The sequence below is a fragment of the Pteropus medius genome, unplaced genomic scaffold (assembly GCF_902729225.1).
Source record: "Pteropus medius unplaced genomic scaffold, Ma_sr-lr_union100, whole genome shotgun sequence".
NCBI lineage: Eukaryota > Metazoa > Chordata > Mammalia > Chiroptera > Pteropodidae > Pteropus > Pteropus medius.
Window position 1 is genome coordinate 21448765 of NW_024351729.1, and position 22770 is coordinate 21471534.

A 22770-nucleotide genomic window follows, 5' to 3' on the forward strand; every position below is an offset into this window, starting at 1 on the left:
ATACTGAAGCTGCTCGCTACGTGTAGCTGTCGCTCACTTGAAATGTGGCTTTTCCAAATGAAAATGTGCCATAAATACAAAATATGCACAGATTCTAAAGAATTAGTTACAAAATAACTCAATTTTTATCTTGATTACCCACTGACATGATAATGCTTTAAATATATTAGATTAAATAAGATGCATTATTAGAACCAATTTCATGGATTTGTCTTTACATTTTTTAAATGAGACTACTAGAAAATTATGCATTATATATGCAATTTGCATTATATTTCTATTGACAACACTGTTCTAACCCAAAGGCTTCCAAAATGGCACGAGTTTAACTCTAGGGATGCACAAGAAAATTCAAGGATGTGAAGAGAAAATGTAACTTCTATTCTTATTTATTTTTATCTTATCTATTTTTTAAACTATAGTTTTGTGTTTGTCTAAGACTTGCATAATATATCAGTATGGTAGCAAGTGTATATAATTTGTCATACGTGAAAATATGTTTATTTGGGAATGTATTTAAAACATTTTTGCTGATAGGGATGAGCAATTAAAAATTAAAATACATGGAAGCCATGCTTTATAGGGGCAAAGAGAGGGTCTGTCTTTCTGTCTCTTGTGTTTCTCAGCTTTGCCGTGCTCCGTGGGTGTGTATCCATTTTTCCACTCCTTTGTCCTGACTTTATTCATTTCTCACCTGAATGGTGTCCAAAGCCTTCCCAAGAAAGATTCATGACAAAGCAGCTGACCAGTACTAAGACGGGGTCAGCTCTTCTACTCTCCAGACCTTAGTTTCTTCACCCAAGAAATGGGGTTGAAAATCTTCCTCATGGGTTGTTGAAAGGCGATCTTGAACATGCCTTGCCCAGAGCACTCAGCTTACTTTCCTCCCCTCTGCAGGGCATCACTCCATAAGAAAGCCAACAATTCTGGTCCTGACAGGCACAAGCAGCCAGCCCTGCCTTGCGAAAGCCGGTCCCCTCCTCCCCTCCCTTTTTCCCTCACCTTATTCTCCCTTCCTGGCTTTTCCCCAGAAGGCCCCAGGGCTCCCAAGCCAATTGCCAAACCACAAGATTCTGGGATTGGCTTGCAGGGACCCTCCCTCCCCTCTGCCCGCTTCGACTCCGTCCCTTGTGTGGCAGCCCTGCTCTGGGCCCCCTCCCTGGAGGGCAAGGCCCCATGGCCACAGTGTGCTATGCCAGCACTTGCAGGGGGATTCATCTGAAACCACCATCAACAGTCTGTGTTTATGCGGGGCATGCAGAAGGGCCAAGGGCTGTGAATGAAGCTGCACTAGAGGACTCTCTGATTCCCATCAGGCTATATCAGTCAGGCCCTTTACCTGGAAGGAAGCTAGGCTTTCTCTCCAATTTCTCAAAAAGCGGACCGCATGCTAGCTGCAGTCCAAAATTCCACTTTTCACCCATTGTCACTGTAAACCACTCCTGTACCTTATCAAAGATGAGAACTACTAGGGAAACGATGATGAGAAATGATGTGCTTAACGATTGCCAGAGATGGAGATGGAAAGACTTCTTTATACTATACTGTTTAATATTTCAATGTTTTACTGAAATATAATATACACAGAGGAAAGTGTACAAATTCTAAATGCACGGCTAAGAGTGGATGGCAGGCCGAATTCACACTAGTGCTGTGCTCCAACCTTTTCGTTGTCCCATGAAGCCTCTAGTAGCACAGGAATTGAGAACATAACTTAATAACCTTTTTTTGTGTATGAATTACAGCCAACTGCGGGCTGGAACTGGCTCCCACCAGCTCGGAAGAGCCTACTGTACGTGTCACTTCCAGTCTCCATATTCAGTGGCCTCACATTGGTACTTGAAATCAGCCTTGGTGGGAGTATTTACACCATAGAAATCAGTAAACACCGCAAATCAGGGCTTTTTTTTTCCTCCCTTGTAGAGACAGTTGTTAAATATTTATCAACAAACCCCTGCTTGCTACCCTCTTAAAATCTGTGAACAAAATTTAAGTAACTTTCCGATCAACTCCAATTTAATCAATTCCGGCCCCTTTACACATTAAAACAAACAGAAACAAACAAATAAAAACACACACACACACACACACACACACACACACACACACACACACACACACAGTTCCCATTATCCTGCCCTCAGAGGATACAGCCTTTGCTATCTCCCCTCTGGAAATCCTCAGACATTTGACAACTGCTACACCCAGGCTTTTTCTCCTTTTCTGTGCTTTCTGTTAAATGCTTGCTGCTCTTTCTTTGAATGTGTTTAAGTGTGTCCCCAGAGAGATATCTGGGTGGTTGATGTGCAAACCCCAGCAAGTCCTGGGGCCTCTGACAGCTTCCATGACCTCCTGGATGAAGACACTTGCTGATGTCTGTCAGTCACCTGGCTTCCCCTACCTCATGTCCTTCTTAATTCATTGCATTTCCCATCTGACCACAGACTGCTGTGGGGACAGACTGGAAACCTATGAGCTGAGGGCAGCAAGGTAAGAAGAATCAATGAGACAGCTCCTTCATTTCCTTGGCTCCTAGTCCCTGCTGTTAATGGGCGGTGTGGGTCAAATGATTCCCGAGTCCCTTCAAATTAGGCAGGTTGGCCTCTGTGTACCCTGTATTCCTTCTGCAGCATGACTGCACAAGGAGGTCCATTTTCTACCCGAGTGAGTGGGGGTGGGACGAAACGCTAAAGCAATCTTTTAAAAACCCTCCACCTGACCTCTGTCTGAACAAATAATTAATCTCCAGAAAAGGCAGCTCGCTGATGGGTCCAGGCTGTGTCTCGCAGATTGGGGCCGGGAACAGAGCCTGCGGATTTATGAGGTGACGTCAGTTTGAGGAGCAGAAGGCAGGGCCTGAGTTGTGTTTTACACACTCCTCAATTGTTTTAACGGGCCTGCTCTTGAAGGACTCCAAATCTCCCCACGCTAAGCTTTATTAAAATGGCAAAGTTGGAAAGGAGTGTTTTTCCAGACAAATCAGCTTATTTCGACTCTGCTCTCTTCCCCTACCCCTGTCTACTGGAAAGCACTCCCAGAGGGAAGGAAGTGAAGAACTGCAAAGTACTTGCAGGTACATGCTTAATGCCTTAAACTCTTGCATTGTGTTAACAGCTATTCATGGGCTGTGCTTTAAAGAAATAGATGGATTCTCAATCTGACCGATTTAAATAATCCCTTAGAGAAAACTAAGAGGAAGATTTATGTCCTTACTAACTAAAAGACACACGAGTTTAGCTTGGAGTCTGGGTCCCTGATACTCAGAGTATCACAGTGTAATTCCTTGAGAAGATCCAGATAAAACTAGATTTAAAAATTAATGGGGGGAGGGGCATGGTGGGACTACAGGGATAAAGAGAGAGAGAAGCCAGAGTGAAAAGAGGGAGGCAAAGCTTTTTCCCAGAGATAAGACTAGAGTGGGAAGGAAGGAGTAAACGTAGAAAATATATTTCTACTTTATATTTATTATATGTGTAATGTGTTTATGTGTACATAAATATATAATACACGAATACAAACATATGCACAGTCTCTCTGTATAGAGACTAGATGTATACTTGTCTGTTTTTAAAACTAAAGAGATATAAAAACAGACTTACTTATATTTCGAATTCCCCAAATATATTAATTTTTGAGATAAAAAAACCTCAGGGGCCTAAAATACTCCATTTATGGGAACAAAATAAAAATTATTGTTGCAATTTAGCAAGATTTTTGAGAGATGGTGATGGTAAAGGAATAATTTCAGAGAAAATGAGAGAGTTTAGTTGAGAAGTGAGAGAATGTACCTATCAAGGGGTGTGTGTGTGTGTGTGTGTGTGTGTGTTTTGGGCCCATCCATAACAGGGCAGTGGCCAATCAGAGAATGGAGGAAGGCAAGATAATAATTGGAAACATTATGCCTCTCTCCCCCAAAACCTCCTATATTTATATTAGGACTGTAAAAGGTTGGTCAATCTAGTCAAAATTTAATGGAAAAAATAAGTGGCTAAATCTGATCACTCAGTTTAGGTTAAATTGAATTTGAATGTAATCATTTCTGATTCTAAGTTTTCTCTCCTTCTACTATTTGACATTCTTATGGCAGTTACCATGCATTCAAAACCGAGTATGGCAGATGGAAAGGTCTCCAGGGCTAGAACCCAAAAAGGCTGTGAGGATAATTTGAATAGGACTTTTGCCATCTCAGTGATTGTGGAGCTGATGGTCTGACCAGCTGCTGTGGCACCCCTCTCTGTCCTTACTGTTCCATAGGCTCTCTCGGAAGCTTCCTTCAAGGTCAAAGAGGACAACCTTTTAAGATAGAGAAGAACCAGCATCTGTGAATCTCTTAAGAACAGAGGCCATGACTACTTCATTCAGTATCTGCTACTCTGGCACAGTGTCAGCCCAGGTACTTCAGAAAGTCAATTACCGAATTAAATATATCTCTGCCATGTGAAATAGATAGCAAGATAAAGTCTGCCTTCTATAAGTTCATAATCTTCTAGAAGTACATTGAGTTGGGGTAGGTATAGGTCTTCTAGAATTGGTTAAATTGGAGGGTTCAGGGTCAGCTAGACTTGAAGAGGAAGATAAATTAAATAGAAAGAACCTTGGTAGACAAAATCAGATTTTTGTCTCTTCAGTCTAAAGCCACGTCAACACAGACTTAAGGCCATCCTTTTGAAGCAAATTTTATAGGATATCTGGTTATGTTCATGGCCTAGGCTCTGGATTTGTCCTTCAAACCATCCTCTCCTCCCTAGGCATGAGGTTATAAGGGACAATACAATTGATATCTTCAAGGAACTTAGAGTCTAATGAGAAGACAGACACGAAATTGCTTCCGTAAGGACTAATTCAATAAGATAATTGAGTTGTATGTAGAAAGGGAATATGATAGAAGAAATAAGTAATTCTGCCTGCAAGCATTAAGAAAAGCTTACAGAAGAGATTGTGTTTAAACCAGACTTGATAGAACTTCCTTTGTAGATTAGGTGGATAGGGACTTTCCTGGTAGGAGAAACTGTTTGCAAAGACACAGAGGGGTGGGAGAGCCTGATACACTTGGGTATTTGCAAGTGTTAAACCTGGAATTATGAGGTAAATGACACTATGGAGGCAAAGGTGCTTGATCACAAATGGCCCTGTGAGTCATGCAAAGAGTACGTTTTTAACCTGCAGGGTAGGGAATAAGGAGTCATTGGGAATGTTTCATCAAGGAGGGTGACAGGATGGGACTTGCATGTCATTATAACAACTCACTTATTGAACATTCTCTACTCAGTGGCTGCAAACATTAAGTATTTGGGGGGAGTTTTCTTCAGTCACTGCCATGTGTTTCTGACCTTCTCATGACATCTTGGACACAACTTTCTGGTAATCAGTTCTTGGACATTTTCAGTTGTTAGAAAGGATCCAATTTAAAGCTACAATCTCATATTCCATGTAAGGGTTTCCTCTTTCCCGTCTGTGGTTAGAGGGGAAGAGGGGATGTATTTTCTTTCACTTCTTTTCTACTTCCAGTCTTAGAAGTTGAGGAATGGTCTGCCCCAGGCCAACCTGTCCCCATCCCTCTTCAAGGTTTTAGCCCATGCAAGATGCTGGAAATGGACGATGGAAGAGATAAGTGTATCTTGCTTAAGTAGCTTCTGCTGTAGTGTTTTTTCAGAGGCTGTTGCCAGGTTTTCTTGCTAATGTGGCTAATAGTAGATGCCTTCTTTTGGGAGGCACGTAAATGCTTCCTCTTGACCCTTTTAGAGGAGGGGGATTAATATCCGTTGCCTGATTTAGAGAAACTGGTTTCCAGCTTATTTTTTTCAACAGGACTTTCCCCTGCCCCCACAGTGTCACCACCTATTGTTGCTGGGTGATAGGGTATATTTGGAGGGGGAGCAGGAAAGACAACAAGCTCAATTCTGTGGTGAGCACTTGACCCAAAGAAATCTCAGGTTTCAGTGCAACATAAAGAAAGGCGGGGAGCAGGCTCTCTCCTTTTCAACCCAGTTCTCTTTTTCCCTGCTGGGGGTGGTAGTAAGGTTAAGGAAGGGATGCACGCAGGAAAGTTCATCAAGTTTATCCAGTGTGCTAGCCAAGCAATCCTCTAATGAGAGACTGGGATTCCAAACTTCATTTCTTGGAGCAACCAGAGTCTCTGAGAGTGATTCTCTTGGTGGTTCCCTCACTTGGCTCAGATAAGAGGAATATACTGCACTCCCCACTCAGCCTACAAGTCATCAAAATGGTGATTCATCCCTCTACTCCTCCCCTGTCTTCTACTCATGTGGATCTGTGGTCAGGCAAGGGAATGGGGGTGGTGTTGTGGTATTGATGGTGGTTAGGCTAGTTGTGAGACCACAGGAGGTTTCTGTTTCCTAGTATCTACTTTGGAGCTAACATAGAAAACAGATGGAAGCATATGGTGAGGCTACAGCCATAGTCTCATTCACAGATGGTGAGAACAAGAACCAGGAAAGAGAAGAGAGAAATTCAGGAAGTAGACTGGAGTGATTATAATAATAGAGGAATCTAGGAAGGTGAGGAAAAGAGGTACATCTAAGATTTTTTGTGTTTTTATCTCAGCAACAGATTCATGTTAGTGTTATTTACCGAACTGAGAAGTCTGAGGCTGAGAATGATAGGGGCAGGGTGGAGGGAATTTTGAGGGAAGTAAGAGAATGGAGTTCAGTTTGGGGTATGTTATAGCAGAGCTACATGAGGTAAAGTCCAGGCAAAAAGAGTTGTATATCAAAAATACATAAGTATGAGAACATAGGAAATAGAAGAAGAGAGAGTAGTTGAGTGTGATCGAGGACATTCCACATCTTCGATGAATATGCTAGAAGAACAGACAATTGATTCTATGGAACTCTATTTCATGGGAAGGGAAGAACTTCTTGACCCTGGGGTGCTACAGGAGGGTGTGTGGCAAAAAGGGCTTAACAGATATTAAAACCAGAGCTATAGGTAACTGCCAGATCATAAATTATGTAGAAGAAAGGTAACATAGATTGAAGGGCAACGAAATGGAGTATGCATGCGCTATACCAGCAAATTTGTCAGGAAAGGGAATCTACTGGAGCTGGAAGCTGCTTCTATCTAATAAAATGTAAAGAGGAGCTACACATTTATTTATTTAAAGATTTTATAATCTGCCAGTGATACTACTAAAAAGACAAGGCTTTTCTAGGGAATTTAGGAATGCCTGAGTTGTACTGCAGGGAAATGTAAATACATGATTCTTCAGAATCATATTCTTCAAAACTGAACACTAATGTCTGATTCTTTGGTTTGCACTCTGGAGAGAGACCATATTTAATAAAATAAAGTTATTAGTGAATGATTTGATATCTTAGGACCTGAGTGTGCCTGGATCTACTTTTTCCCAAACCTATACTTTCTTGGGAAGAACTCTCTTGGATCTAAAGATGTGTAGAGAAGGAATATCATTATGGGGGGTAAGGGGGGGGGCACTGTAAATTTTTCCTGAATTTGTCCAGGTATTTGATTTCAACTTCCATGTTTACAGAACATTGCCCTCTAGAATGAATGTTTATGTTTTCTCTTTGAAAGAGGCCAACAGTATCTAGTCTTGCTGTCAAGATGGTGGCCAAACTGTCATTGGATAGTCTTATAGCACAGTACCTGGCACCCCTGTGGGTAAAGCAAGCTGCAGGAGCCTGGTCTTCAAATGGTGTCTGTGCAGCCTGCTTTACCCACGGGGGTGGAGAGAGTCTCCCTCCCTCCCACCCAGCCTCTGAGAAACACATTGTCTGAGTCCTGAGCACTTCAGTGAGGGGCTCAGATAATGTGTTTATTCTTTCCCAGACACCCTCCTCTCATCCTCAGCTCCAAATCCATTTATCTCCTCTGTAAAATGCTTATTGACAGAGAACTTGAGTGCTGAGAATGATGCCAACTGAAGACTGAGCCTCTCCAAACAGAGCAGTCATGCTTCTCCTTGATCTCCCAGGCTGAATCCAAAGCAGCGTGTTTCTGTCTCAACCTCAAGGATTAGCTCAGGGACTCCCCCTCCTCCCACTACCAACTGCTTTCTTGGGTCGTTGATTTTTCAGAGAGAAATGCCTGCGGTAGAGGCATGAAATAGCACTGCTCAGACTCAAAAAGTTTGCAATCCTATTCAGCCAAAAAGTAATTTTATCGAGCCTCCCAGAGAGCCTCTGCCCCACCTACATTTGCAAACACTCTCTTACTATGCACTCAGTGTTTTTACATCTAATTCTGACTCTTGTTTTGTTAGGTTTAGAAGAGAATGAGTTTCTAGGTATGGAACAAAGAAAGTAGAAAAATAGAACTGAAGGGAGAGGCAGAGCTTAGCACATGCTTTTGAGCCCAATGTCTGATTTCATGTAGGCTGTAGCCTGATTTCTCTTAGATCATTTCTACCCCAGCCAAGCACTACTTAAATGATCTGGTCTGGTTAAAGTCTGTCATCAGGCTGGATTAGGTACAGTCTCCTTTCTATAGGAATGGCAGGACCAAATGACTTCCAGCTTCATGTTCCCTGAATTCTATCACCAAGGAGAGTCTTCATTCATTTGAAAAAATATATCAAATAGTAGCTACTATTAAATGAGGCACTGTGTAAGAGTCACATAGTTACATGTACAATGCCCACTCTGAGCAGCTTACAGTATAGACAAGAAGCCAAGAAGTTCAAAGTGCCCTTTTGTTCATAGGAGAGACAGAGACACAGACAGAGACCTGGGTTCAAATCTGGGTGCTGTCACTTAGGTTATCTTAAAACAGTCAACTTAACTTCTCTGTACCTCAGTTTTCTCATCTGTAAAATGCGGCTAGTAATTGTATGTCTCTCAAAGGGCTTTTGTGAAGATTAAAGAAGGTAATATATGTAGAACACTTAGGACAACACCTGTCACCTGAACTGCTTTTAGCTATTGTTATTATCAGAGCTATAATAGTTACGATATATAGCCAAATACTATGAGGATGAGGCCTCATTTATTGGGGAGGGGGATTATAAGGAATGAGATCATTCCAGATAGGAAGGAGGCTAAAGAATAGGCAATGAAAAACCTCAACTATATTATACATAGTGAAGAGACATTGTAGCGGTAGAATCAACAAAGTTTTTACATACTTTAAATGGAGTGAACAATTGACAAGGAGTCAAAGACCGTTCCAAGGAGTGAGTCTTGTTGCGAAATAATAGGATCATTAATATTAATTGGGAAGTCAGAAAAAAACAAACTTGTTTGTGGAAGAATGTGACAAATGGTTTTCGGTCATGTTGAGCTTGAGGTACTAGTGAATTATCATGGTGGGGACACCTAACCAGCAGTTGGAAATTACATTCAAGGGAAAAGACGAGCTCTGGAGATATAAATATGAAATCATCAGCAAAAAAGCATAATTGAGAGTTTGGATTAAGATGTCCAGAGAAAAGGTGAACATAGAATTTTGGACTAAGTGTACATTTAGGGTTCTACAGTAGAAGAAACAGCTATCATAAAGAAAGGGAGAAGAGCCCCTTTCTAGAAAGATAATGCATCGACTAGCCAATCAACTGTCATAGTTCTTATAGAAGTATTTCAACCTCATCAACAACTATAAATGTCATGGTGAATTGATTCATTATACCACCATTCACTGTGTTTTGGTTTTTTGTTTTTTCTTGGTTAAATGAATTACATCGGTTCACTTAGAATCTGACCAACCCAGGGCAAAATGATTAAACAGTGTCTAAGGTAGGAAATCTTAGGATCAGATGCTGAAGTGAGACTAGAAAGTCCGGCCATGCCCAAGTTCAAGTTAACCAGTCTGGTCCCTCTCTCCACTGGGGGAAACCAGACTAGTTTTAGAGACCTTAAACGTTCAGTGTCCATGACCTCGTCTAAAAGCCTGCTCTTCTCATCCGTTCTACCATGTTCACTTACTCTGACTCTAATTCTCTGAAAGAAGTATCCTCAAAATTCCTGAATTATTGCCTTACACCCTACCTTGTTTTCCATCTTTCCCTGTTCTTTATTTGGCAAACCCAGCCAATTCATTGCTCCCTGTTCAATGTTACCCTGTTAACATTGTTTTATATTGTTAACACTCTGATGTGACTCAAGCCCACCTCCTATCATGCCCTTGATCAAAAAGCCCCAAGAGTTCCTTTTTGCCTAGACAATGCATGTAAATTCCTTACTTAGCATTCAAAATCCTCCCCAGCATTGCTCACTCTCAACTAACTGTGATTTATATTGCAGCCAAACAGGACCCTTGATGGTTCTTGAACTCAATCCACACATCTGTACTTTGATAGCAGTGCTGAATCCCAACCTGAAATCTGATCTACACTTCATGAAGCAGCTGGGTTTTACACCCACATCTTGAAATCTATTTCTATTCCCTAAGCTAGATATAAACTCTTCTAGGATTCAATAGAGTTCAGTGGCCAAAAGCTTGGATTCTAAAAACCAACTGTATGGTTCAAATCCCAGCTACTCCATTAACTGACTGACCATGAGCAAGTCACTTTTCACTCTACATCTGTTTCCTGATCTGGGAAATGGGGAATATTAATCAGATATTAAATGAGATGATACACATTTAATCTGGTGCATGGAACCCTGTCAGCATGCAGCAAATCTAAGTTATTATAGCAGATGCTGTTGATAGCCCACCCACATCCCCTTGGTACTCATCTCTACACTCTCAAGGCTGTTTACGGGAAACATCTGTGAGTCTCTGCATAGTCACGAGAGCATGCTCAGCTCTCATATAGAATAGACCCGAAGAGTCTGAGACTTCATACCAAAAGATGCAGCCCTCAACCAATAACGTATGGAGAGTTAGTGGATGAATACACCTTGCTTGGAGTAACTCTAAAGCATATTTTATATATGGACAGTATAAATCTATATTGTCTGTCAGACTTCCCAAGCAGGCTGTAATACCAGTTGCCCTTAATGATAACTGGCTTGACATGTGCCTTTCATCAGCTCTCTTTACTTCCCTTCTCTGATTTACTCTCCATTCTCCTATATGTGTTTCCTGGGATCATCTCTCAAATAAACTATGAGTATTTGAATTCTTTTTTCAGAGTCCAGAGTGCTAACCATTACACAATGGAACCAAATTCTTTTTTCGCAATCAGCTTCAGGAGGAATCTAAAACCATGACACCTCTTATTATTAAAAATAACTTCTGAAAACACCAACATACTTTGTTTATGTTATGGTTCTGGTAATTAAAGTCTACCCTCATTAGACTTAAAATCCTATAGAAAATCAGACTAGGGTACAAATTCCCCTAAGACTCCATGTGCCTCTTACATGGAAATTATTCAGTCTGTATTTGGAGAACAAATGATCAAAGGAGATCAAAAAGTTACTTGGTGAATATAAAAATAGAGCAAGAACAGTTGATTGGTCACTAGGAGTATTTGACAAACTTTTGTGGTCTGACACACCCTTCCTTATGAGGATGGATCAACCTGAATACACCTGCAACCACTCAAGATCCCCTCCCTGTGACATCAGGACTCCCCACCCTCCTTCAGCTAGATCCCATGAGGCATTCGTCATTACCTCATCACATTCTCTCCTGTCAATGTATTTGTGTAACTTCTTATATTTTCCAAATATGGAAAATATTTTACAGGGATTAAATTTTAAACAGGCTGCTTCCTGAAGACCTATAGGTTCTCACTTTAATCTTATTAGCACATTCCTCAGATTGCACTGTGGGGTGGGTGACTTTTGAGAGTCTTTTCTGTAGATGGCTAATCCAATTGTGGGGTGTGGTTTCTTGTAACAGCCAGTCAGGGAACTCTTCCTCCTTAAACCCCTGTCCTGACCCCTTCCTGAACTTTGCCTCCTAGATCTTGATGTCTGCCTTACGGGGAGGACAAGTCTAGAATCTGTGAGATATAGCTTTAGCATTACCAGCAGGTAATGGTGAATTGCCCTTACGTGACTGCATAAGATCTGTGATTACAAACTGGAGAATGACTGCAACTTCCAATGATACCAGCGCTACCTTCGAAACTGTCCTTCCACGGTCATGTTTCTCAAAGGGTGATCTGTGGACCATCCAAATGAGAGGGCTTCTGATGCTACTTACAATGAAGATTCCTAATCTTGCTCAGGCACGCTGGATCATAATCTCCTGTGAAGGGGTGCTACATTTAGCATTTTAAATAAAATTCTCGAATGATAGGTGACCAACACATCCCAGTTTTTCTGGGACTGTTCTGATTTTAGTAGTAGAAGTCCCATGTTCAGAAATTCCTTTGGTCTCAGAACAGTTGGCACCTTTTGGGTGCATCTTACATACACTGACTTTTAGAGCTTTTAGACTCCAAGGCATGCCACCCTAACATAGAGGCCACTTTTACTTGGTAGAAGTCTCTGGGTCCCTGAAGAGACTTTAATTCAATGAGACATTGAGGTAGGAGAGCTCCCGCAGACACGGATCTTGGTGAGAGAGCCTACTGGAGACTCAATGTGTTTGGTTACTTTACTTTTTCTTTCTTTTGAACCTGAGGTGCAAAATATTGAACTTGGTCTTGAATTCCTAGTTCAGCATTTGCCTCTTTGTCTGCAAGTCCCTATTCTGGATGTCTGTGGTTAGTTATTCTTGTTTTTCCTCCATTCTCCGTGCCCAGTAGGCAAACATTACAATGTGATTGTTATGTACCCTTGGATTTGTTTTCATCCTTGTAAAATGTATAGCATTTTTCTTTGCTGTGTTTTAACTTATACACGTTGTATTCTGCTTCAGTCTTTATTCTAACTCTTACCTTTTTCTGTTAAGTATTGTATTTAATGCTGTGTGATCCTTTAATAGGTCACTTCTTATGGTAGGCAACTCCTAAGGTGGCTCCAGCCTTTCAGTATTCATGCCCTTGTGCAACTACCTCATCTTGAGCGTGGGCTGGACCTAATGATTTGTTCCTAGTAAACACAATGTTAGAAAATTGATAGATGTCACCTTTGAGATTCAGTTACAAAAAGCCTCATTCTCCCTCTCTTGCCCTCTCACTTTGCTTGCTCTGATAGAATCCAGCTGAAATGTTTAGAGCTGCCCTGTACAGAGACCAAATGGCAAGGGCTGAAAAGAAGCCTCTGGTCAGCATTCAGCAAAGAATTGAGGGCCTCAGTTTAGAAGCATATGGAACTAAATCCTGTCAAAAGCCTTATGAATGAGTTTGGAAGTAAATTTTACCCCAGTCTGATCAAGCCATGAGATGACCCACTGGACAACACTTGATTACCCACCTGTTAGAGACCCTGAGCCAAAGAACTCATCTAGGTCATGCCGGCTCCTGACTCACAGAGATGGCAAGTTGATGTTTGCTGTTTTAAGATGATTAATTTGAGGTAATTTGTTACACAGCAATAAATAACTGATACATTTCTAATCATTGCATGGTATCAATAGCATGCTTCCCTATAGATGGACATCTGACTATATCTAACTCCCATTACGGCAAACATCGCTGCCATGAGTGCCTTGAGCAAGACTCCCTTCTGGGCCCATCTAAACAGTTCCCTGGGATGTAGGTGCACAATAAAACTGCCAGGAAAACCCAGAGGCTACAGAAATATGTAGAACAATATTCTCAGTTTCTTTAATTCCTGAATTGCTCTTGTTACTTAAAAAAAAAAAAATTTTCCATAAGTGTTTTGTTCTAAAAGTGGGTAGGTAGCCTTTAAGGGAAAAACAAGACACCCTGATTAATGGATATTTTAGATGTGGGATAGTGGGTCAAAGTCAGGGGCGGTCTCTGGAACAACTTGGAGGGTTGGTGTCTTGTCTTGAAAAGACACTTAGGTATGTCACTTCTTTTGTGACCCAGGCTGACTGAATCATGCTGGGCTTCAGACACAAGGGCTAGGAGGAGTAGGAGGAGGGAGGGCTTGATCAAAGCTCAGTGGACTCATCTATAACCATTAAAATGATGTTTCTCTGTTTGGATTTAGTAAATGGCTTCAAGTTCCTGGAAATGTGTGCAGAGTCCCCGTGGCCATTAGATACATCATTTTATTCTTTACAGTGAAATATATTTGGAAGTCATTGGACTGTGGCTGTCCTACATCAAAAGGCATTTCATAACAAAACGCTATCATGCCCCATTTATAGAAATAGCTTGCTGTGTTCTGGCTGCTGTGGGCAAATAAAATATGTTCTTGTAACATAAACAGCTTCACCTTCTCTAAAACTAAAGGGCCATAAAAGAGTTATTTAATAGGCTTTTGAAATACAGAGACACATATCAAAACATGTTAAACATCTATGTATGTATGCCTATATACATATACATACATGAATAGATTGATAGACACAAAAGAGGTGATCACAAATGGACTTTAAAATCTAATAGATAATGTTAGAGGAAAGAATATCAGAGCCAAGAAGGACATTAAACATCTTTCAGTCCATGCATTACATTTTACAAAAGGAAAAACTGAGGCCCAGAAGAGGTGACATACTCGAGGCTCATGGCATGCCAGAGGCAGGGTGGGTTTAAAGCAGAACCTGGCCTCGACTCTTGGTCATTGCCATTCCATACACTCACAATTGACATAAATTTAAATTGTTTGCAAAATGAAAGTGAGCTATTTTCTTATCTCTCGAGTTCACTAATGAAGGAATTTCAAACAAATAAATAATGCTCAGGCTGATAGAGCATGTGATGCTTTTAACATATGTCCATAAATTCTTGATATGTCTTGCTTCAAGAGTTGGAGTTTAATTAGCCTTTTACTAAGTGTAAACTGGACTTAGCAACTCACTCCTGAAGATTAGAACATAGCAGAAATGACAGTGTGTGGCTCCTGAGACTGGGTCATAAAAAGCGTTACGGCATCCTTCTTGATTTCTCTTGATCACTTCCGCTGGAAGACATCGACTGCCATGTCTGGCCCTTTACTTCTATGTGGTGAGGAACTGAGTCCAGCCCACAGCCCTGTGGGTGTGCCATCTTGGAAGCAGATCCCTCAGCCCAAGTCAAGACTTCAGATAACTGAAGCCCTAGCTGACATCTTAACTGCCACTTCATAAAAGACCCCAAGCCAGAACCACCCAGCCAAACCACTCATAAGTTCCTGACACACAGAAATTTCAATAGAAGTTTATTGTTTTAAGCCACTGTTTGGAATAATTTCTTACGCAATAAAGTATAGGTAGTACGGAGCAATAATCTGCCCCCCCTAAATTACCATCATGAAAGCAGCTACCTATTTTATTAAAGGGTAAAACCAGCCTTTGGGAGAACATTGTTTCTATTAAGATTCAACAGCAAGAAGAATAGAAGAATGAGGACCTTCTGACTTCCCATTCGATAACTGTGTCTAGTCTATAGCATGATAAGCCCAGCTCGCTCTACCAGAGCACCTGACATGAGAATGACATGTGAGGAAATATATCTCTTCTCAAGGTCAGACTCTAGAAACTTTGTGGAAATATTCTAGATTCGGACCACATTAAAATAGACATGAGATCTTGGTTCTAGTTTAAGCTCTGCACAGGTCTTAGATCAGTTACTTAGGCAAAGTCCCTTTCTCTTTGTAAGTCTCAAGTTTGACCTCTTTAAATAAAGGAATAATTATCACGGTTCCTTCTCGCTCTGTCATGTAGGCTACTCAATGCATTACCAAGAGACCCCAGGTAACAATTGGTCAGCGTGTAAGGACTTTAATACAGCTTAACTAGTCTCTAAGCCACACATTTTTCCTTTGAGTTTGCTTTGTTTTCTAAATTTGTTCATAAAACAATGAGGTGAAGACACCGGCCACCATCAAATGACTGATGGATTATTCCCTCTGCTTCACCAGCATTTGCAGTCTGGTCCTCCTTTACCTCCTCCCTTGCCTTCCCTTAGCTTTGTTTGTCTACTGAGCCCTCTGCAGGAATGGGGTTTGCAGCTATCATATTGAGGGAAATGCCTGCAGGGGAAAAGAGTGGGGGGAGATGTGGTGAGGACCACATTCCTCCTACCGGGAAAAAGGCGCTGTCGTCTTTCTTCTGAGAACTGCTCTCTGCTGGGAAGGGGCTGGGTGAACCCTCTAACCCCACCTTTGCTTGGAAATGGAGAGTTCTCCACCCCAAAGGAAAGAGAGGGGAGGGGAGAAGGGAAAGGGCTGCGGGACGAATTTTTTTCTCTTCCCTCTCAAGCAGAAAGAAAAGCCGACTTCAATTAGGAAAGGGAAGGAGATTCAAAACATCTTGCTCTTGCTCCGGGGGTTCTTGTGAGGGTAGAGAAGAAGAGTAGATGGGAGGACAGCAAAGCCTTCTGGACGACCCACCTGCCCGGTCCAACCTGTCACTGTCCTCCAAGTCCATCGCCACTTTTTCCTTCTTCAGCTCTGCCTTGACTTCTTGTCATGCTGAGGCCTTTGGCTGCCTCCTGCCCCAGGCTAAAGGGGGCAGCAACAGCAGGCACCCCTGGGCAACACAGCATACCACTTTCTGGGGTCCGCTGGGAAATTTGCACAACTCTACAGACCACCCACTGAGTGGGTACACAGAGTTCACAACTTCTAGCATTCAGACAGCTAATCAGCTTGGTTTTGCTGTGGAGAGCCTCCTGTTTAATCTCCAGACTACAAAGCTGTCTTGAAAACACTCCTAGGCTGCCACCTCCTCTAAGAAGCCTTCTAACATTCTCTCTGCAGAAACTGCATATTCCTCGCCCCAAACCACACACAAAATGTCAGTGCTATGACGTTGCAGTTCTTTCATCGTTGCTTGCATTGTCTTTGAAAGCCTGCCTTCCCCCCTCGGACACCTCTTCCTAGGCAGAGCTGTTGACTGAGAGACAGTGGGGTTGCGTGTAGGGCTGTGCCTAATTTCCTGGAAATTAGCCTCCTAAAGTTGATCCCTAAGACCCCAGGTTTTGAGTCACATGGCGCCAAAGCCTGAAGGCTCCTTAAAGATTACCTACTGGATAGGATTTACGACATTCCCCAAGAGGTCACTGCCCAGGCAGGCTCTGATCAGGATTCCCCTGCGGGTGCAAAGATTGGGTCTAGAAATGAGGCCAGGAAAGACTCTTTCCATTTTCTCAGTTACCAATAGAGCAGAGCGCTAGTTGAGCAGGAACTGGGCAATCCCCAGGAATTGTACAACTGTGGACCCAGCATCTGTTTGCCATTAGCCTCTTGCGTTGGAACATGGCGGCCTCTTCTGTGTTTACAGTTTGTTTGAGCATCCAGACCCTAAAGAGTCCTTTGTTTCATGGAGGGTGCATTCTCCTTTCTACTTCAAGCCACAGTCATGCTATGTCCCAAAGGAGCAACCATTCAAAGGCACATGCAAAGCTTCATCTCTGCCCTGTGGGCAACCATGGCTTCCAAGGCTTCCAGCCACAATGGCAATAATCGCTTGATTATAACTTTTAAACCTCAGCTGGTTCATGTAAAGGAATATAAATTACCATAAAGTTAGAGCAACATGGACTTTTAGTACTGAAAGGAATTTTAAACATTGAGAACAATTTTTGTTTGACACATAAGGAAAACTAAGGTCCAGAGAGTTTCCGCAATTGACCAAGGTCATTGCAACCATCTAGGACACCTAGGTTCTAGTCCCTCTTCTGCAATGACTCCCGACCCTGTGCTATTTCCAGAGTAAGACACCAAGAGACCTTAAGCATACACACACACACGCACACACGCACACATGCACACACGCACACACACACATATATACATATATATAATAAATTTATATATGTAAAATATATAGTTTTTAGATGTGATATTTAAAATAACACCAAATTTAAAAAGACAAGAGTTAAAAGTTTTACTAAAGTGAAAATAATTTTTTTCCCTTAGATATTTTCATTGTAAAATTCTGCAAAAGGTCATTAGTGATAACTTTTCTATTTTCTATTTCCTGCTCAGCCGGTGCCTATAGCACATATTCAGTGATGCCGTTTGACTAGATTACGCACAATGATGTATGCCATGTATTTTGAGGGTGAGCACATTTAAATAATGAAAGTCCCACACTCTCATGTTCCCTTTGGTTCTTCTGTGAGGGCTCCATATAGAAGGAGAAATCTTATCGAAGGGCTGGAAAAGGGGCCCAGGGCCAGGATCCCCAGGTAAATCAGGGTACGGTGATATTTTAGTAACAGTAGCTCCTAGGTACTGGATACTTGTGCTGTGCCATGGCTCCTTGGAGATCTGGAGAAACACGGGAGCCTGTTTGGTCACTTCTGCTCTGTCCTTGCATCACTAGCCAGGATCCCAACCCAATGAATGGATGAGGATCCAGAGAGACCAGGCTGAGCACTCTGGGAAATAGGCTAATTTTAGATCCAAAGACTGGGTGGGGATAGATTTGAGGGTGAGGATCTTTATTGGGAGCCACAGGAGATTCAAGGCTGCATGCTTCAGCTTAAGTCTCTCCGAGAACAAGCAAGAGACAGACTGTAGGTTCCTTAGAGCAGGCATAAAGAGGGGTGATGGTGATAGGTGTGTGAAAGTCTCCCAGAAAAAACAGAAGCAGCCTTTTCAGTGTAGAAAACTGCTATAGTAACTCCCTCCAGGCTCTTCCTCCATTTCAGAAGCAGAATTTGCTCTGTTTGCATAGATTTTTGATGCTAATCCTTTCAGTACTGAAGGTGACTATAACTTGATAGACCCCAAGAATTGAGGAAGACAGACAGACAGTCTGGATAAAAATGAACACAGATGACTGACCATACCATTCAGAACCACAGGTTATTGCCCACTCCCCCAGTTAAAGCTGGCTGTCAAAATATGATATTTGATTCTCCTTTCAGTGTTTTAGAGGACTTTTTTCCCCTAAATCATTTTAATTTGGAGATTTGCTTGCTTAAAATTTCCAGCGTGACAACTGGAGAAGTTGACAGCAATATCCAGAAACTTTTGAAAGCTAATCTCACGCTCAAGGTATGAACTGAACATAGTATTCTTTCATTCTCTCACCGGGAAATTGCAATTGAAAGTTTTTAGGTTCTTTTCCCCCTGATTTCTACAACCACAGGCGTGTTCTGGTATGGAGCCAACTGGTGCTTTTATAGCTTTGAAAAGAGCTGACAAGAAAGAGATGAGATGAGGGAATAAAAAAAATTCCTCCCTAAGAAAATAAACAAGTTCCTTTTTTTTTTTTTTTTTTTTTTTTTAATTTAGGCGATCAGTGGTAATCAAAGTGACTTTATTTTCTGGCCTGGAGAATCACACGTCATCTGAAATCTTGACTCAGAATGATGCCATTTACAGAGCACTGAGCTTAGGTTTAGAAGTCGGAACCATGCTGGGCTTGGAGAGGAGGGAGAACAGGGAAGGGATGGGGAAGCCCCATTTTTCCTTTGTGTCCTCTTGAAAAAAAGCAAGAAAGTGTTGTGACACCCCTTTGGGCTGGTGAAAACTGAAGCTAATCCCAGGTGGATTAAGGAGACAGGGAGTCCAGGAAATTTCTAGTCCAGTGACTTCTTGAGAGGTAGGGGATTAAAATTCTGAAGTCACTGCATTGACTGGACCTTTTTGTACACTGAACCGCTTAAACTCACCTCTTGGCAACTTCCCAATCCAGCCTGGCTCCCCAGAGCCCACATCTGGGGCCCAGCTGAGCTCAGATGCTGGAAGGGTTTATCACACACATCCTCCTCCACTACCCAGAGGTGTCAGAGGAGAGATGATCACCAAGGCAACAGAGAGACCCCCCGCCCCTTCTTAGGTCACCCTCTAAAATGAGGAACATGTGGAGAGTGAGATTGAGAAAATCCCTGGGCCAAACTTTTCCAAAAGGGTGCTGCTGATTCATCTCATTTGCATTTAAGGAACCATCCTGACACCATCACCATCCCATTGAGAGCAGGGACCTTTTCATCCTGTTCAAACTGCATTTCCAATGCTTAGCACAATGCCTGGCACAAGTGAGAATTCAATGCATTCTTGCTAAATAAATGTGGAAATGTAGGAACAATGTTCCATGGGGGCCAATCTTCCTGGTCATAGACCGTGCACTGAACCCATCAGCTATCTTTCTTCTACCTCCTATTCCTCTTTTGTTAATCTAAGCCTCTCTCTTCATAACACTTGGAAGGCACAGAGCATGTCTAAGATTGGGTTGACTATACTCAGGATTGCTCTCATTCCCATGTGTATTTGTCTACTCTTGCTGTCAAAACAAAATGCCACAGACTGGGTGGCTTAAACAACATAAATTTATTTTCTCATAGTCCTGGAGGTTGTAAATCTAAGATAAGGGTGCCAGCAGGGTTGGGTTCTGGTGAAACCTCTCTCCTTGGCTTGTAGATGACCACCTTTTTCCTGTGTCCTCACAAGATTTCTTTATGAGCACACACATGTGTGTGCACACATACACACACAGAGAGAGAAACAGATAGAAACAGAGAGAGAGAGACAAAGAAAGAGATCTGTTGTCTCTTTCTCTTCTTATAAAAACACCACCAGGCTAGGGACCCACCCTTATAACCTCGTTGAACCTCAGTTACCTCCATAGAAGAACCTGTCTACAAAAACACATTGAAGATGAGCCCTTAAACCTATTTTGAACGAATTTGGGGAGACGCAATTCAGTCTACAACACAATTCAGGCAAGAGGAGCCCTTCCCTGGACTCCACACTCTAGAGGGTACTACTCTAGCCTTCTTCTGGTGGCCCATCCCTCCAGAGCATAAGGAATTTGCAAGATCAGGGATTTGTCCACTCAGAGCTGGTACTTCACATTCTAGACCTCAGAATTCCCTTTGCAATGGAGGACCATGCCTCTCACTCGGAGGGTTGCCAAGGGGCAGCTATTTCTGGGGAGCAAGAATAGAGGTTGAGACTATGAGCTGGAGTGTCTACACATGTGTTTGCAAGACCTTTGTGGTGCAGGAAAAAGTCTGGAGAGGAAACAGAAGAGATGACCCAGGAGCCAGGTGCTGGGGCTAAGGGCTGCCTTGCCACAAGCTGCCATATTGTGGCAAGGTACCTGGAGGAGTCTGTAAGTTCTGCCTGAACCTGACCTTCTAATCTCAGTGTTCTTTGGAAAATTTAAAGGCCTGTACCAGTGAGACTGATGGATTAAGACACCTTGTAGACCCAGTTTTCCCATCCTGGACTGAATAAAGAAGAAAGCTTGAGGCCAATGCCCTTGGGCCCCCTTCTGGAGGTATCTGGATGGTGGATATTAGAGAGGGACAATAGGGAGTCAGTAAAGCCTCTGGTAGGGGATAGAAGAGTCCCCTGCTCGCCCTCCTCACGCACACGCACATACACACACACACAGAGAAGAGAATATACGTAAAATGTAAATGGTATCCTGTGGATTTTTCAATTAATTGGAAAAGGAGGTTTCCTTTTCCACTTAAGGAAGTGAACATGGGTATGGTCACTATAAAAGTCTATTGTTTCAAGGCCAGAGGCAGTAGGCAAGAGGATAGTACATATTTCTTTCTTAGCTTCATGCATAGCTTTTAAATGTTTAGATGTAATATGCAGGCCTCTATTTGTACTATTCCATCTGACATGGCAAATATTACAGGTGGGCCTAAACTTATACCCCAATTTTTACCCTAAGGCCGTCCCAGTTTATGACCCATGTCCCACAATATTATTAATACTACCACACTTTCACTCTCAAAAGTGTCCCAGTTTGAAACAATCAATGATAAATTTCCCTTAGCTAAGAAAGACAACACTAACACAGAAGTTGGAGAATAGAACAGGAAGAGGTTGGTTTAAAACCATGAAATAGTTGGTCCAGTCCTGAGCTGGCTACGAGATGTGCAAGACAGGCAAGACATGATTTCTCTCTGAGGAGTTCGCTGGTTATGCACAGAGAGCAAGACTTACACTTCGCTTTCTCTAGAGAAAAAATACAGGAAGGTGCACAGATGTGGTCGAGTGCTTAATTAGTCAGGGCTCACATATGTAGTATAGATAGTGAAAGGAACATGACTTTGTCCACAGAATTCTCCAAACTAAGGCTTCTAGGCTGAAGCACAGAAAATGTTGGGAAATTAGTTCAGCAAAAAGAATAACAATATTAAATAAACAAATAAGTGTAAATGAATGAATGAATGAATGAATGAATGAATACATGTATCTAAAACAATAAACAAAAGAAGCTCCTGAAGCTTCCGTAGTGCCTCGCAGAGCTCCAGCTGAAAGGCTGGGCAAAGGTGTGGAGCATTTTCTTCTCCTGCATCCAAGTTCTTGTCTCCAATCAACACTCCTATAACATCACTTCCTGGGGACAGAAGCATGAGGATGTTTAAAAACAGGCCAGGGCCATATAGGCCAGCTGTACTGACTTTTTCTGGTTCCTTAACTCCCTTTTCTAGATGCTGAAGCCGCCTTGTCTTGATCTCATTAAGTCTCTGCAACTTGATCACCTTTTCTGGAATCTTGATCCACATGTCGATTTTCTGTTGTGTGAAGGACCTGCCATATGGACATATCAGCCTTGTGGTTAAGTTCACATTATAAGTCTGTAGGGAGCTCCTAAGCTCAATCCCTTTCTCTTTGGGCCACTGTAGAATGTATTTGTATTGGGAATCTCTATTATTTTAATAGCATTAAATATTAAATATATTTAATTGTGTTAATTATATTAAATTATATTTAATAATTTTTAAAAATGGATCAAATATTCCATGAAACAGTAATCAAAATGGACAAAAGGTAATACAGTAAAAAGGCTCATCTACTGAGTTCCTCTCCAGTTTTGTATAGTTTCTTCCAGAAAATTTGTTCTTTTTTTTTTAATTCTTTTTAATTTTCTACCTTTTGGTTTCCATTAAAAAATACAAATGGAAATAGAGGAAACATT

The 22770-nt window shown here is 41.9% G+C and overlaps 1 protein-coding gene across 1 annotated transcript in view; it reads right to left on the bottom strand.

Annotated features, from left to right (window-relative positions):
* Window positions 1-22171: 22171 nt before the first annotated feature.
* The window catches only part of LOC120587637 (uncharacterized), a 419915-nt gene continuing 419316 nt past the window's right edge, over window positions 22172-22770 (bottom strand). The window contains exon 5 of the mRNA XM_039844730.1: window positions 22172-22382. The gene's annotated coding sequence lies outside the window, so the exon portion shown is untranslated. The remainder of the gene's footprint in view (window positions 22383-22770) is intronic.